Source organism: Ambystoma mexicanum, chromosome 9 (assembly GCF_040938575.1).
Source record: "Ambystoma mexicanum isolate Mex_15411 chromosome 9, UKY_AmexF1_1, whole genome shotgun sequence".
In the NCBI taxonomy this organism is placed as follows: domain Eukaryota; kingdom Metazoa; phylum Chordata; class Amphibia; order Caudata; family Ambystomatidae; genus Ambystoma; species Ambystoma mexicanum.
Genome location: NC_090931.1, coordinates 693,877,732 through 693,894,669, shown reverse-complemented (window position 1 = coordinate 693,894,669; position 16,938 = coordinate 693,877,732). Strand labels below are relative to the sequence as shown.

At 47.9% G+C, this 16,938-nt stretch overlaps 1 protein-coding gene across 3 annotated transcripts in view; it reads left to right on the top strand.

Annotated features, from left to right (window-relative positions):
* Nucleotides 1-16,938, top strand: part of NDUFS1 (NADH:ubiquinone oxidoreductase core subunit S1) — a 1,009,292-nt gene that overhangs the window by 202,606 nt on the left and 789,748 nt on the right. The window lies entirely within an intron of this gene.

Here is a 16,938-nt window from a genome sequence, read left to right as displayed (position 1 = left end):
CGTAGGCTTTGTATCAAGGGTTTGGGGCACAATCACAGGTGGGTCGATTGTGTCATGACCCCCCCCCACCCCCCAGTGGTCCAGCGTAGGTGGGTTTGGGTGCGACTCAAGCTTGGATTTATGATAAAAAGATGACTCCTGCAGCCATTCGTAAAATCGTCATTGGAGCAAAGACCCCTTCGAAGAGTAGCATCCTGCTGAAGACCCATGGGTCGGTGTTGCATCCAACCAGCATTCTTTCCAGCAATGTCCTGCCGAAGCACTTCTCCGATGTTCTAATTTCTTTGAATGACTTCATGAGTGCGTCAACCGCTGAACCAGTAGCAACGGTCCTGACCTCTGCTTGAGGATCGAGCCCTTGGAAGCCATCAGAAGTGTCCAGGGACCATCCTTTGGAATGACGAGCTCTCTCCTGGGATTCTCTGCATTAGTTGCTGTCCAGAGTTCAGACCTGTGACACTGAAGACTCTAAGCTTGAGACAAGAGGGCTCCCCCTGCATTTGCAGTTTTCCATGACAAAGGACCAGCGCCTGTCTCCTCCTTGGCAAGTACCCTTCCGCCACCTGATCATGTTAGTTGCTGCAGCCCGCCTTTGTTTCCTTGGAGTCTCCTGAGGTCCTCTGAGTGGTCTTTATCTCGCCGTGTTCGTGTCATCCAGCTACCCAGTCACAGGAACTGCCTCGCAAGAGCGCGGAACAGCTCACTAGCAGGACCCAAGCCAGAAGCTGAATGTGACCTCTACACAGGCAACCGCAGCCCCCCCCCCTCCAACTGACCCAACACTCTGTGAGTGGGCCCAGCAGATTCAAATACCACAGGAGTGGTTTCTGAAGTAATATAAGTAAAGGGTGTGAGTTTACATAATAAAAAAGATGGCACAAGGACAGTTCAAGGGTGTTATTTCACTTGTAATGGGCTCTATCTCTGCCTGTCTGTGTTAGTATGTCTGCCCGTTTCTGCGTCTGTCTCTCTCCTCCCCCTGTCTTTCCATGAAGATTTACTGATCATGAACTAACTGGCACAAGTGAGGGCAGAATTGGGGACCTTTCAACTGGCACTGTCCTGCTTAGGGGGTTGGATGGGGGTTAGACTGGCTGTAGATTGCTCCCTGGTAGACCTCCCACCCCTGGCTGAGAGGAGTAACAATGCCCTTTTAACAAGAACTGGTTACTGGCCTTGTCCCACTGGCCTACTGAAAATGTGTGCAACATTGTGGAACTGCTGATTCTAATTTTCTATTTTCTAGAAGTTCAGCAAGACCTTATTGTTCCAGTAATGTTTGTCTAAGCCAACCTTTTCTTGGGCTTTGGCTTACCAATTTACTCCATCTATGAGCTGTGGTTGTCATTTGTATCTCTCAGGTTACTATGTACTAGAGGTATAGGATTCATGTGACACATGTATGGAAGTTTGGGTCTTAATCAGGACTTCATCAATGTTTGTTGTCTAGGGTTCCCTTTTCGTTCCACCATTTAGCGCTCTGTCGCTTTCTTTCGTTCTCGTTTTGGCACGCGAATTTGCCCGCAGAGTCCCTTTTAGCACAGCCAAAGTGGCGCGAAAGCCAATTCGGCGCAAGCCTTTTAGCGCGAGGGTCGTTTGGACGTGGCTCACATTGCAGCCTATGTGCAAACGGCCCTCGTGCCAAATGGGCACTCAGGGCTGCTCTAACCCCTGTGAGGAATTAATGTAAAACGAGCTTGTGAAGCAGATGCCCACGTTTATTAAATGCATATTTTATTACATGTAGGGCCCAGGCAAATAATAGATTTCTGGAGCAGTTTGACAAAATTGAGAGGGTTCCCCATAACATTAAATGGGTAAAAACTTTAGAGTCCTTGTAATACAGAGCTGTAAAAGTCATTTTAACCTCCTAGCAACAAGTCCAACGTAGGCTTGTTTTTCTGCAGAAATAAAAAAAGGTTGACAAACCATTACCACATATTAGCTTAGAAACTGAGCCAACACCTTATATTCATTGCAAAAATATTCTATTCTTTGTCGAACTGGCAGTCTTCGAGATAAACATTAAGTGATGAAAACAAGAAACACTATGTAACTAGTGTTGCGGTGTTATTTACGCTTGCTTTTGAAAAAAGAGCATGTGGTGCTGAATATACCTTAGCGCCAAGACATCTGCGTTATGTTTTGCAGCCTCTACTAGACATGCTGTTGCTGCTGCGTGACAATGCTTTAGCTCCATCGGATCAACATGTTCAGATTATTTACGCTTAAACCCATAAATGAAAAGCATCGTTCGCACATTTCATAAAAACAAACTAAAATGCAATGGAAACCGATGGGAATGGAACCGGTTTATAGATGATCAAATCAGCGAACCCTAATTCCCAAATTGGCATAGAATACACAAATCCATACTAAATATAACTTATCCCCAAATATATTTGCTTTAGGTAACGCAGTACAGTATGTATGATGGACTCTTCCTACAACTAATGGCAGTCTGCCAGGAAAATGCAATTTATGGAACTGCCTTGCCCATTAATGCTTTTTTCCAGTCGATGCATGCTTCAATCCAGGCCCCCTCCAGGAGAAGGGCACCCACACACAAGGACGCCCTGTTCAGTGCCAACGTCCCGTGCACAATGATACCTGCACCCTAATGGCTGCAGCCAACAGGGTGTGCCGAAACGGGACCTGTGGACAAATGTTTGTGCCGAAACGTCCCTCGCCCAGTTTGTCATGCCGAAACGTCCTGCCCCATGTGCCTCTGCTTAGAATCACATGCTTTGCATAGACATCAAGTAGAAGTTGCAGAGTATTGCACATGAAGTTTTCGAAGTTCGAAAAGGGACGTTGACAGGGCGTGACTGTAACACTAACCCTAGTGTGACGTACCCTGTACCCATGATCCCTCGCGCATTGAGGTCCCTCAGATAATTTTTTTTTCTCACCATCGTGGCAAGTTATTTAGCGGAGTCCATAGCTGTGCGCTACTTTAGAGTTAAAATTCTTTAGAACGTCTCTTATCAGTTAAGTTTGATGCAATAATTCGATGGCTGATACCCAGATCTTCTCCACAGCTGATTCTGGCTTCTGAAACAGACGTCTGCTCCGACAACTGGCTTTGGCATAGCCAGTATGGAGAGTGGGGGGACTGATCCTTTTTTAGTCAGAGAATGCATACCCCCATTTCCTGCCCCTACTTCCTTCGTCTTGCTTCCTCTGTCTGCCTTCCAGCAACAGGAAATTCCTGTGGGTAGACAAACAAGAGTTTGCAACCACTGCCTTCCACGTGACCATCTTGAATCCCGTTTTGCTGCGTGCACACTCTAAGAACCAAAAGGTGGGCGGCATACGCCATGTCGGCAGAGTCGGAGACCGCCACCGGGATCTTTGAATCGCACAACGAAGGCCGAGGCAGCGAGACTCCGATTTGGAGCTCGAAGACACTACCGCAGAACTGTCTAGTTCCCACATGCCTGTCCCCAACCTCGAAGGGCAGTCGCAGCATGCTGCTATGAGGAAGTCCTCTGGTGACGCCGACGTACCCGCACACACCTCTTCCCTTAAGCACACCCTCCCAAGCTGTCCCTCGACGACTGTCGCCCACCACCAGCAGTTGGTACCTCTTGGCCCACCAACCCCACACTGACCACGCCCGCTGTGGTTCCGCCTACATATTTTCCACATGGTGATCATGCACACACTCCGGCAATTGGTGCACATAAACACTGCTCGACGGCTGAGGCGGAAACACCGAAACAGCCGTAAAAAAAGCACAAATCACACTTCCAACCAGAAAACCACCATAAGGAGCCTTCTGCTCACGGTAAACGGAATTCCCAGACCTCGGGAGACTATGGGGTGATGCACAGGTGGGACAAGCAGTGCTGAAACATCTCTTTGCAGCGCTACCTTCTATAAAACCCACTTCCTTCTACTTGTACTGCTTGCTTATCTATGCAAAGCTTGTGATTCTAAGCAGATCCACAGGCCTCAGAAGGGATACATTACTCACCATAATCGTATTGCTGATGCTTATATCGTGAAGCATGGATCTTTCACACTTCATGGTCTCTACCTACACTTCACGCTTGCAACATACACTCCCTCTTGTCAGGAACAAATAATCTGAGGGACCTCGTCAGGGTATGTCACACTAGGGATAGTATTAGTCACGCCCTGTCGAACTTCAAAAACTTCATGTTCAATATAAATCCCTGTATCCATCACCCCTAGCATGTCCCTTCATCCTCCCCAAGTGGCATCTGGTGACGTCCATGCCCACCTCAGTACACAATGTCTCTATTCGCTCCCCTGGCGATTGACCAGCGTCTTAACAAACATTGATGCAGCCATGATTTAAGACCCAAACTTCCATAGATATGTCAGATCTATTCGATGAAAACACATTGTTAAAGAACGTTATGGTTGCAGAGCAAAATCGAAAAACCAAAGAAATTTGCCAGTAATGGTAAGCTGTCTAACCATAACTCTCGTCCCCGCCATGCACTGCTCACACTAATACACAGGACATCAAAGATGACATCACAAAAGTTATAAGCCGTCCCATTTCGGATAATTCCATAGAGATTAGGTGCAAAATATCATGTGACACAGAATGTGCAGTATGTTTTGTATGTCGAAAGTGGTATTAAGGCAGCACCACGTGTAGACTGAAAATTAGAGTATTACAGCACAACTGAGCTATGAAAAATGCTGACTACACTTAGCAAAAGCGAAACATTTCCACAAAACCCATACAGTAAATCTAACCAGGTTTCAATTTTTTGGCATACACTCTATGGGAAAGTTACCCCAAAGGGCCATTAGGAAACTTCTGCTGAGACAGCTGGAAACCAATTATATTTTGGATTTTGAGACAAATTTTCTTTCCAGTTTTGGATCTATACACATGATTTGTCATTTTGTTTAGCCATTTAGAATTGCATCTATTTCTACTGCCTTTACAGAGAGAGGTATTTGTAGCTCTCTGGGTGCAATTTTGTTTCATAGTTCCCATTCACTGTGTTTAGCATTTTAATTATATCTTTTGGTATATGTAGCATATACATATCCAGAGATTGGTAGTTTCGTACATTAAGGAGTTATCTAGCACTGTACATCAATAGAGCATAGTTATTAAGTGTTTGTCATACTGGGAGAACTATGCCCTATTTCACATGGTTACTCCTTTATTTTAATATGCATAACACTGGAGTATAGATTTGTTTAAATTATTAACACACATGGACAGGATGTATATTTTCAGCAGTGGAAACTAGCTCTTGTTTTGAAATTTTGGTAATATCTTACCAGTCATCATTCGATATGCTCTGTTACAAAATTGTAAAATACTCGTCCCAAAAACAGACCTGTGTACCCACAAGCATGGCATTCCTTCAACTTTTTATCATGTCATCATAGAGACTAAGACCAGTGATATTCGGTTTTGCATTGTGCAAGCACTTTGTATAAAGCTTGGAAGTTAAGACCTATTTTCCTTTAATTATCTTATCACTTAAAGGTTATTGATCATGTGTTCTATTTGTTGTACATATGTCTAAGGTTTCTTTAACACGCTATCTGCTATAAACCAGTATACCAGGATTAACTTGTATTGTGACAAGCCCTATGCTAGAATGTTCACATTGTAAATGGGATTGAACAAAAATTCAGTACTCCTGAAAGTGACATGTATATATCTAAATGGAGTATGCAGAATTGAATCCTATTTTTACAAAAACTGCCTCATAAACTGTTTTCATGTCAATAAACACTTTACTTGTTGCATAAAGTATGTGGGTTCCGAGCATAGAAACCCCCAAGATGGCAGCTAACAAACCACCACTATTCTCGTATGTGAAAAGGCAAAAGGGACTACAGTTGGTCAGCACCTGAATGTTATGTATTTGTATTTTGTTTATTTGTAAAGCGCACCAAGCTCTTGGGCATCTGGGTGCATTTCTTGGGTTTATAATGTTGCATATTACAGAGGCCTATGCAGATGACATAATTTAAGACCAAACAGATTGGCCTCCAGCGTACCCTATGCCCTAAACATTTATGCCAAAGAGAACTTCATGATTATAAATAAAACAAGAACAATGTGTCTGAAAGACTCTCACAGGAAGTTAAAGAAAACAGTGGTACCTGGATTGTATAATATTGGACAGGGCTACGGAAGTGCTATGCCCTATATGGGCAACTCCATCAGCCTTGCAATATAAAGATCACATTGGTACCAGGATATGGAGAAGGTAGGCAGCAATACAATCCTATGTGGAACACAGGGGCAGCAGTATATGCCCGGCCATACTAGATGCATTAGAAACACTGCAACTAAAGGATGTAATGTGGCTTCAGAAATTGGAAGGCAAACTTCTCTGCTCTATTGTGAATATGCCCAGAGGGGTACCTGTGGAGGCCTTGCATTTGGAGTATGGTCTACAGTCTCTACTTACATGCTGGTCAGTTAGAAAAACACTGCTATATCTTAAAATGGATAAAATGGCAGTAGGATCAAACCATCTCTTACAGCTACTGGGTAAAGAGACAAAGGGTAGTTGTCCTAATTACTTTATGAAGGATATGAGCAACTACACAGAAGATTATCTGCTTAAATTGGGCCTCAATATGGACAATATACGGGAATGCCTGGATTGCATCTCTTTAATTAAAAAGAAATAATTGGAGAGGGACATGGTCACGGACATAGACAAATTGAGTAAACTTCAGAGATACAGAGATTACTCGCACCAGGGCTTCAAGATCGGAAAACCCAAATGTTACCTATTAAAATGGTCCAACCCTGCACTCGGGAGATATACGATGCAACTTAGGTTTAACATCCTGGGGTCAAAGGAATACACCAACAAGTGGAATAGAGTAGATCAAGATGTAATGTTGTAGGCACTGCTTAACAGAAGTTGAAACAAGTAGACCTTTACTGTATGTCCTGTTCTGAAACCACTGTGTATTAAAGGTTATGGGGGACTCATTAGATCAATTGAGAACATAAGTAGGGACCAATTCTGGTCATCCTTGATAGGGGCAGAATCGGTTGTTAGAGGGGATTTGTTCATCGGACGTATTCCACATCTATGACAGGTAATCACCACAGCTGTGCTGCTTCAGAATTTTTTTTCGGCTCCTGCGTCAATGACGTCGATACGCTGTCCTCGAGGGCCTCCGTCGAACCGATGTCACCCCGGATGTTATAAGTAGGACACACGACGCCTGTAGCCTCAGTTCAGTTTTTTCCACGAACGTGTTTGCTTCGGAGATCTCCACGCGCCTCAGTTCTTCCGATTTCTATTGGTTCTTCGAACCTGGTTGTTTCGGTTGTTTGTGAAGATATCATGTCTTTGTCTTCTTCTACCCTGCGGTCGGGTTTTAAGAAGTGTCGGGACTGCGGTTCCAAGATGTCGCTTACGGACCCGCATGACGTCTCCCTCTGGTGCCTCGGCGAGGACCACGCCACCGATGACTGTGACGATTGCCAGTCTTTGACGTCGAAGGCCTTGCGAGAGCGGAAGAAGCAGCTATCTGTAGGTAGAGTTTCCAAACCCCGAAAGTCGAAATCCGCTAGGGGCGACACTCTGCATCAGCGTAAGTCAAGGGAGTCTGGGTCCTGGAGTGGTGCCCTTTCCTCTGCCTCTTCTAGGCACTCGCGGAAGCGCCGGCACGAGTCGCCTTCCCTGTCCTCGTCTGAGGACTCCGCCAGACGGAGGGTAGCTTGTCCTACCAAGCATTCCTCTCCTGCGGAATGGGACGCATCTCGTGAGGAAATGATGGCGATTTTCGAATTGCAGGGCTCCGTTCCATCCGCGCCTTCAAGAGAAGCCGGCAAGGAACGCGCTAGGGCCACCGCTCGCACGCCTTCGGGCTCGGGCGGTCGGCGCGATCATCGGGAGCCATTGATTCCCTATCAGACAAGGTAGATCGGTCTAGCCATGCCCGCTCCTGCTCCTGCTCCTGGTCCTCAACGCCCTCGAGACCATCGGAGCCTGTGAGGTCTTCTAAGAAGACATTGACGCCATCAGCGCCATGTCCGTCGAGGGACTCTCTCGAGGCTCTGCCTCTGAGGAAGTCATCGGCGCCGAGGCCATCGAAGGACATGCTCGGGGCTCTGGCCCCGAGGCCTGTGTCGAAGCCATCGGCGCCTCGTTCAATGCCAATTCCCTCAACGCCTTTTGTGGAGGCTTTACCGGAGGTACCCCGTGCATCGGTGGAAACTCTGAGGAAGGCCCTGAGGAAGTCGGTGATTCCTGTATTTGATCCTTTTTCTGTGCCCTCATCCAGGGATTTATTCCAGCCTCTGGATTACATCTCTGAGGTGGATGAAGGGTCTGATGAAGGTTTGCCTCCTGATGAGGTTCCTGAGAAACTCTTGTCTGGTCATAGCCAGTTGTTAGAACTGCGTCAGTCTTTGCACGACGCCAGTGGCCTGGGCACCTCTCCGGAGGTTGAGTTCGGTAGGCCTGAGCCTGGCACGTACGCCGAGTCTTCATACCAGCGTCTCATGTCGAGGGTGACTGAGTACTTTGGGTGGTCTGTGCCACCAGTGGATTTTCTGCAGGATGACCTGGCAGATATCCTTGACCAAGGTCCACCCACTGACCCGGTGCTGCAATTTCATATGGCTTTACAGAGAAGGGTGGTGGCGGCTTGGACTGCTCCGGAGAGTCTCCCGGCAGTAAGCAAGTCGTTGCCGAAAAAATACCATCCACCCAGTAGCGACTCCTGCTACTTGACTATGCACCCCACTCTGGAGAGTTTGGTGGTGCAGGCGGCTACGGTCCCAGCAAAGCAGGCATCGTACCCTACCATCCCTCCTGATAGGGACAACAAACGTTTTGATGGCTGGGCGAAGAAAGGGTTTTCTTCAGGGGGTATGGCTTTACAGGCAGCCAACTCTGTGTGTGCCTTAGCACGTTTCACTCGCACTCTAGAATTGTGTCTCTTTGGCAGCTGAACTTATTCCCGAAGGGGGGGAACGGGATGGTTTGCTTGCCCTCGTTCAGGATGGCAAGGATACCATGTGTGAATCCGTTCAGTCGGGTCTGGTCATGGCAGACTGTGTCAGCCAGTCCATGGCGGCGAGCACCGTGATGCGCAGATTTGCGTGGTTGTGGAAGTCAGGGTTTGCTCCTGACGTACAAGCCCGGCTTCTCAACATGCCCTTTGATGGTGTACATCTTTTTGGCAGCAAGGCTGACGAGAGCCTTCAGAGGTTGCAGACCTCCAAAGCTGCAGCAAAGTGGTTGAGCACTGCAGTTCGCCAACCTCTGCATTTACGTCGTAGGGGACAGCAATGGAGGGAGGTTCCTTTCGATACTACTCTTCCTTTGGTAGATCGAGGGGAGCTGCAAGGCCAAAGGGGCCACAGTAGGAGTACCAGAGGTTGAAAACAAGGTACTTGAGGTGCCAAGGTCGCTCGGGCAGTTGCCTCTTTGCCCTCAGGCACTGCCGCAGCCGCTTCTGTTCAGTCATGAGGCCATGTCCCATGGTTCACCGGTTGGGGGAAGGCTGGCGCAGCATCTTGTAGAATGGCGTGCCATTACTTCAGATGTGTGGGTTCTGGAGATCATAGCCAACGGCTACTGTCTTCCTTTCCGACAGAGGCCTCACGACAATCCTCCAGGGAATATCTCTTTGAAGAGTCTGGATCCGTTCCTTGCGCAGGAAATCAAATCCCTGCTGGAGAAAGGCACCATAGAACTGGTGCCTGTAGCAGAGAGGAACAAGGGATGGTATTCCCCATATTTTTTGATTCCGAAAAAAGACTGGGGATTGCAGCCCATCATGGACTTACGTGGTTTGAACAAGCTCCTCCGGAAGGACAAGTTCAAGATGGTTACTCTTTCTCAAGTCCTCCAGGCCCTTCAACTTCAGGACTGGTTGAGGTCTCTCGACCTCAAGGACGCTTACTTTCATGTGCCGATTCATCCCAAGCACAAGAAGTACCTGAGGTTCACGGTTGGCGACTCGCATTTTCAGTTTTGGGGTCCTGCCGTTCGGATTGACCTCCGCCGAGGGTCTTCACCAAGCACATGGTGGTGGTGGCAGCATATCTCAGGAAAGGGGGGATTCATGTCTACCCCTACCTGGACGATTGGTTGATCAGGGCACGCTCTCCCGAGCAAGTCCTGGATCATCTGTCAGCCACCTGCCACTCCCTTCACAAGCTGGGCTTCTCCCTCAACTTAAAGAAGTCCCACTGGACACCTACCCAGTGGCTCCAGTACATCGGAGCAGTGCTCGACACATCTCTGGGGCAGTGCTCGCCTCCCCAGGTGAGGGCTCATCACGTTCTGCAGATGGTGGACAAGTTTCAATGTGCCCAGAGTCTCCCGGCGTTTGAGTTCTTGAGGTTGCTCGGCCTCATGGCATCCTGCATTCTTCTGGTGCCAGAGGACAGGCTGCGGATGAGATCTTTTGCAGTGGGCTCTCAAGATGCAGTGGTTGCAGGCCTCCGGCAGGATGTTGGATCCAGTTCAGGTGCTGCCCTTGGTCGCCCAGGTTCTTCTGTGGTGGGCCGTCGAAGGGGGCTCCATTTTGGCTACCCTGGCCGGAGGTGACTATTGTGATGGACGCACCCCTCACGGGATAGGGAGCTCATGCCAACGAGTTGACAGCGGTCGTTGGTCTCTGTCGGAGTCCAGACTCCATATCAATCTGTTGGAGCTGAGGGCCGTCAGGCTAGCTCTGAAGACTTTTCTGCCGGCTGTGCAGGGAAAGAATGTCCTGATTCTGACGAACAATACAGTAGCCATGCACTACCACAACAAAAAGGGGGGGGGGCAGGGTCTCTCCCCCTGTGCAGAGAGGCGATGCAGCTTTGGTTCTGGGCCATCCAGCAGTAGATTTCGATCTCGGCAGTTAATCAAAACGGCGGCGGAAGCTCTGAGCAGGCAGAGCAAGTCTCTCACGAGAGGGAGCTGGCTTGGGAGATTCTCTTGGAGATCTTTGCCCTTTGGGGGGACCCCACAAGTGGATTTCTTCGCCACCAGTCTCAACCGGAAGTGCGAAAGATTCTGCTTGCGGGAATTTCCTCCAAGAGGAGCCTTACGGGAGACGTTCGTAGTGGAGTGGTCCTTCCCACTGCTGTACGCGTTTCCTCCAGTCCCCGTCATCCTGCAAGTGCTGCGGAGGTTACGGAGGTTCGGTTCCCGAATGATCCTCATTGCAGGAGAACATGGTAGCCGGACCTTCTCGACATGTCTATCTGCCTTCCATGCCGTCTTCCCAACCGAGACAATCTGCTCTCACGGGAGTGGGGGGTCAGGTTCTCCATCCAGAGGTCAAGTCCCTCAACCTTCCTTCTTGGCTTCTGAAAGGTTGAGGTATAAGGATTGGGACCTTCCTGAAGACGTGATGGAGGTTTTGCTTTCGGCCAGAAGGACCGGAACAAGTCCCTGTACCGTTGCCGTTCGAGAAAGTTCTGCGACTGGTGCAGGGTTAAAAATGTGGATCCTTTTTCATGTGCCATTCCTGTGGTTCTCTTTTTTGCTTTCGTTAGCCCACAAGGGCCTGCAAGTGGGTTCCATTAAAGGTTACCTGGCAGAGCGGTCCATATTTAAGCGCTCGTCTGAGGAGTGTTCTTATTTTAAGATTCCTTTGATTTCTCAGTTTCTGAAAGGGCTCACTAATGTGTTCCCACCGTCACCTTTCCAGGTGCCCGGTTGGGATTTGAACCTGGTTCTAAAATTCCCAATGGGAGCTCCATTTGAGCCTTTACATTCTTGTCCTTTGAGACTGACCTTTAAAACTATAGTTTTAGTTGCGGTTCTTCCGCTCGCAGAGTGAGTTGCAGGCACTATCCGCCAAGCCACCCTTCACGGTGTTCCATAAGGACAGGGTTGTCCTTGGGGTTCGTCCTTCTTTTCTTCCGAAGGTTGTGTCGGAATTTCATTTAAACCAGAAGGTCATTCTTCCGGCGTTCTATTGTCCTCCGCATCCTGGTAAGGAAGAGGAGAGGCTCTATAGGTTGGATCCTAGGAGAGCGTTCGGCTTCTACATCTCATACATGACCCGGGTCAGAGTGAACGATCAGCTCTTTGTAGGATACACTGGAAGGCGTTTGGGTCAAGCTGTTACTAAGCAGACCTTGTCCAGATGGATTATCTTGACCATCTCGGAATGCTACCGTCTGGCGGGTAAGGACCCTCCAGTAGGCTTGAGGGCCCATTGTACTAGGGGTGTGGCTGCCTCCACTGCTCTGCAGAGGGGTGTTCCCGTTTGTAACATTTGTGAAGCAGCCACATGGGCCTCTGTCCATACTTTTGGAAAACATTACTCCCTGGACTCTATCCATGGGCAAGACTTGGCCTTTGGTAAGGCGGTCCTCTATTCTGCAATTTGATTGGGCATTCTAAATTTCTAAATTCTTTTCCCACCTCCATACATTGGTACTGCTTTGAGAGTCTGTCATAGATGTGGAATATGTCGGAGGAACAAATCCGCTCGAAGAACGAGTTTCTTTCTTACCTGGTAACGTTCTTTCGATGGGATGTTCCGACAACATATTCCACATCGTACCCTCCCAGCCTGCCCCTCTCCAGAATTTCTTATGCAATTGCAGCTTACGTTTCCGCAAGGCTTTCCGTAGTCATTCTGGCAGAAGATTGGTGCCACACGTTCTGGGCAAAAAAAAACTACAACTGAGGCTATGGGCGTCGTGCGTCCTACTTATAACATCTGGTGACGTCTGCTCGACGGAGGCCCTTGAGGACAGCATATCGACATCGACGCAGATGCCGAAAACTTTTCCAGAGCAGCACAGTTGTGGTGATTACCTGTCATAGATGTGGAATATGTTGTCGGAACATCCCATCGAAAGAACGTTACCAGGTAAGAAAGTAACTTGTTCTACTTAATGCCGCAACATTTTATATATGGCAATTGGTGTCTCTTTATTTTTTGGTTTTAATAACCATAAGATCGGATACATCGTATGTTTAGTCAGGATTTGAATTTAGGAATGTTTTAAATGTGTTGTCATTAGTGTATTGACTTGTATATCGTAAATATGAAATTATATTTTGTTTTTAATGTGCAAAGGTTTGTTCTTGATTGAATATAAACTAAATGCATAATAAACAAATTAGAGATTACATATATACTTTGAGTATTAATTACAAATTGCATAGGATTTTCAGTAGGTGAATGAGCACATTTACATTGGGCAAATATGTACAGGTTTTATACTGGAATCGCGTGAGAGCTAGTTATCTTGCGTTAGTAGCCACATTTTAACTTTGCTTCTAAAAGAATGATGAGAAGGCTCAGATCTCAGTGATGTGGGTAGTGTATTCCACAATTTTAGCCTGAGCACAGGGAAGCTGCTCCCACCCGCCTTCTGTAACTTAAATCTGGGGATTTTGAGGCAATGGGCTTGTGCAGCTAGATAAGAATTGCATGCATATGTGAACAAGCAGCTAGGCAGGTGCTAAATGTTTCTTACATGTTGTAACACTTTTAAAGCATGCTGTTTTTTTCAAATAAAATTTATTTTTACACTTCGCAAGCATGGGGTCTGGCATGGATTCACATGCTCGTGAATATTCCCTGTCGCCAGGCTGGAAATCCTCGGTAACAGAAAAAATCAGTTTCAGTTTAATTTCTGAACTGTATTTCTCCTAACAACCAATCACTGAGCTCTGGGTCCTACTGCCCCCAGCCAATGACTGCCCTCTACCTAAGCCCTCCTCTGGCAGCCATCTTCAGATCTTTACCACATGTTCAAGTGTTAGGAGTCCTCGTGCTTAGCTCTCCAACATTTACTACGTTTTTCGCTTTTTGGAAGAGTTTGTGCTCCATCGATCAACCTTCCGACTAACGGGGTCCTGTTTTTCGGATTCTTAAAAACCTCTCAAGGGCGATTTTCGTCGAGTTTCTTTGTGGAGGCTTCGAGAAGATTCTTCGAGGTCTACACCACGTGGACATGGCGGACGAGAAGGATTCAGTCTCTCTTCAGGATCTGTTCCAACTGCAGCCTGCAGAATGTTTATATGGACGATAAACATTCCCAATGCCTTTATTGCCTGTACCCGACGCACGATGAGGAGAGTTGTGCTTTTTACCATGAGTTTTCGGTTCGCACGCTGAAGAATCGGCGTAGGCGACTGAAGGAGTGGCTACAGGCCAAGGCCGCTACACCGGGTGGGTCCCGTAAGCATGCCTTTCCACTTTCCAAGAAAGGTGAGCAGGCTTCTAAGTCCTTTGAGGGCGCCCCTTCCACAGGGGTCCAACAGAAGGCTAAGCACTGCAAGTCCACTGCCTCTGGGAGCGCCGTTGCGGCAGGCTCCCTGGCGGCCAGGGCGCGTCCGACGTCTCCAGCGACCTCCATTGCCAGTCAGCGCTCAGGATCATCTTCCAAGAGGAAGTTGGACCAGCCGGGCAAGCTCAAGGTGAAGGTCCCGGAGATGACCAAGAACTTCGGAGGAGGTCGTCGTCAAGGTCCGCAAGGTGGTCCTTCGACCTCTAAGCAGGAATTAACTGGCCGTGACGTCGGGCCCTCACCCATGCACCCCGGTGGGAGGCCGGCTGGGGAATTTCGTCAGCACATGGAAGTCCATCTCCAACGACCGATGGGTGCTGGACGCTCTCGCCCACGGACACACTCTAGAATTCCAACGGCAGTGTCCACAAATACCACCGGTGGCAAACCGACGGTTGCCTGGCCGTTCGAGAGCCCATTCGACCAGAGCGATCGCTGCAGCTACGGCGTTCCTGTCTGGTGTGCCCCTGCTGGACATCTGCAGGGCTGCTATGTGGAGGTCGACGCACACCTTCAAGAGATTCTACTCCGTTGACCGGGATTCCAGAGAGGAGATCAGAGTCGGCCAAGCAGTGCTGCACAACCTGTTCCCATGAAGGTGAGCCTGCTGAGGAGGTAAGAGATGCTTATGTTGAGCCTTGCCACCTCCCGTGGTTGTGCATGTGTGTACTGCTATTTATTCTTTATTCATGAGCATGTGAATCCATGCTGGAGAAGGAACAAGTTACTTACCTGTAACTGTTGTTCTCCAGCATGGATTCACATGCAAACCCTCCCGCCTGCGCCTAAGCGGCACTTCTCTTGGTCTTACTCCCACTTTACGTGCTACCAAATCTGAAGATGGCTGCCAAAGGAGCCTTAGATAGCGGGCAGTATGACGCTGAGCTCAGTGATTGGTTGTTAGGAAAAATACAGTTCAGAAATTAAACAGATTTTTTCTGTTACTGAGGATTTCCAGTCCGACAGGGAATATTCATGAGCATGTGAATCCATGCCAGACCCATGCTGGAGAAAAACAGTTACAGGTAAGTAACTTGTTCCTTACTCCTTAGCAGTGTCAAGCTCTTTGTGGAGTTTTGGAGTGCTGTCACGGTTAAGCTATGTTACTATGAGTTATGTTTAACCTGAAGTACATTTTTGACTGAATAGATATTCTGTGTGTGGATTTTTCAGTGTGCCAGGTAATTGTGTTCTTTGGGGGTTAGGGTAACTATTTGGAATAACTGTACTACATTGCCAGGCTTCGTCCATCCCTTAAGTTAAGCCTAACTGTTCTGCCATACTATTCACATGATAAAAGATTAGAACTTTCCACATTTCCCACTTTTTGCACAAAGCGTTCAATACATGCCAGTGTCATAGCTCCTGTTACAGCATTAAGGGTTTCATGGGGATCAGTTCTTTGCAGACTGACCTTTATTATTCTCCAGCATGGGTTCTGGCATGGATTCACATGCTCGTGAATATTCCCAGTAATCAGGCTGGGAATTCACAGTGAAAGAAAAACCAGTTTCACTTTCACTTTAAAACTGTATTTCTCCCACGAGAGGCGTGCAACTATTGGGGATCTCTCCTCCCCCACCACAGCGTCTACACTCCAATGTTGGGACAGGGTCTGCACACAGAGAGGTTTTACATCAGGCCTAGGCCCACTTTGCCCTGTCGCGCAGAGCTCAGCCTTTACCCCAGGGCTCCAACTCAACTTAGATCATTTCTGGTCAACTGGGAAGCGAATGCGACTACAGGAGCTCTATGCTGACAATTCGCCCCTGACCTTTGCCCAATGCAAAGAGAAATGTAATCTCCCAGAAACTGAAAGATTCAGGTATATACAGCTCTGTCATTGGATAACTAATCCGAATACGAAACGGGCAGCCACAAGATCTCCCACGGGACTGGAGCTAACGGCTTCGGAAGCCCAACATTCCCGTAGAATAGCGACCTGCTACCGTCTCCTGGAGATTGTTCCGGAAGACGGGAAAACTCCCCTATATGTTAGCATGGGCAAGGGAGTTGGGGATCCCTATTTCTCAAGAATCCTGGCAGAGGATATGGGGTAGGGCTCATAGATAGTCAAGGTGTACTGCAGTAAGGGAAGGAGCTCTTAAGCTCTGTTTTCGCTGGTACTTCTCTCCGCAAAAGCTACATGCAATGAACCCAGACTATCCAGTCACGTGTTGGCATTGATGTGGGGAGAGGGGGTACCTGAGCCATCTGTGGTGGCATTGCCATATCATACAATCCTTTGGGTTGGAAATTAGATCAAGGATCAAAGACATATGTGGGGCTCTATTACCCATGGATCCACAAATAATGCTGCTGGGCGATACACCAGAAGATGGGTCTTATCCGCTGTCGGTGCCATAGAGCTGAATTGATTACTCAACTACTTGTGGCAGCTCGCCTCACACGAGCCCGCTTCTGGAAAGAGATAGATGGCCCTCACATAGCCTATTGGTGGGTGAAGATTTGGGAACTGCTTGGACTGGAAAAGCTAATGGCTACGATTAGACATCCAAGTTCGCCCGCATCTGGGGGCCATTTCTGGAATACGTAGCGGAAAAAGAACATATGTTTTTTCAGCCAAGACTGGTTAAATTCCTCCTTAAGCCGTGACAAGATTTGGACATAAGCGAAGCGAACATGGAAGCCTTGGAAAAAGTAGAATATACCTTCTTAGATGTTAATGATAA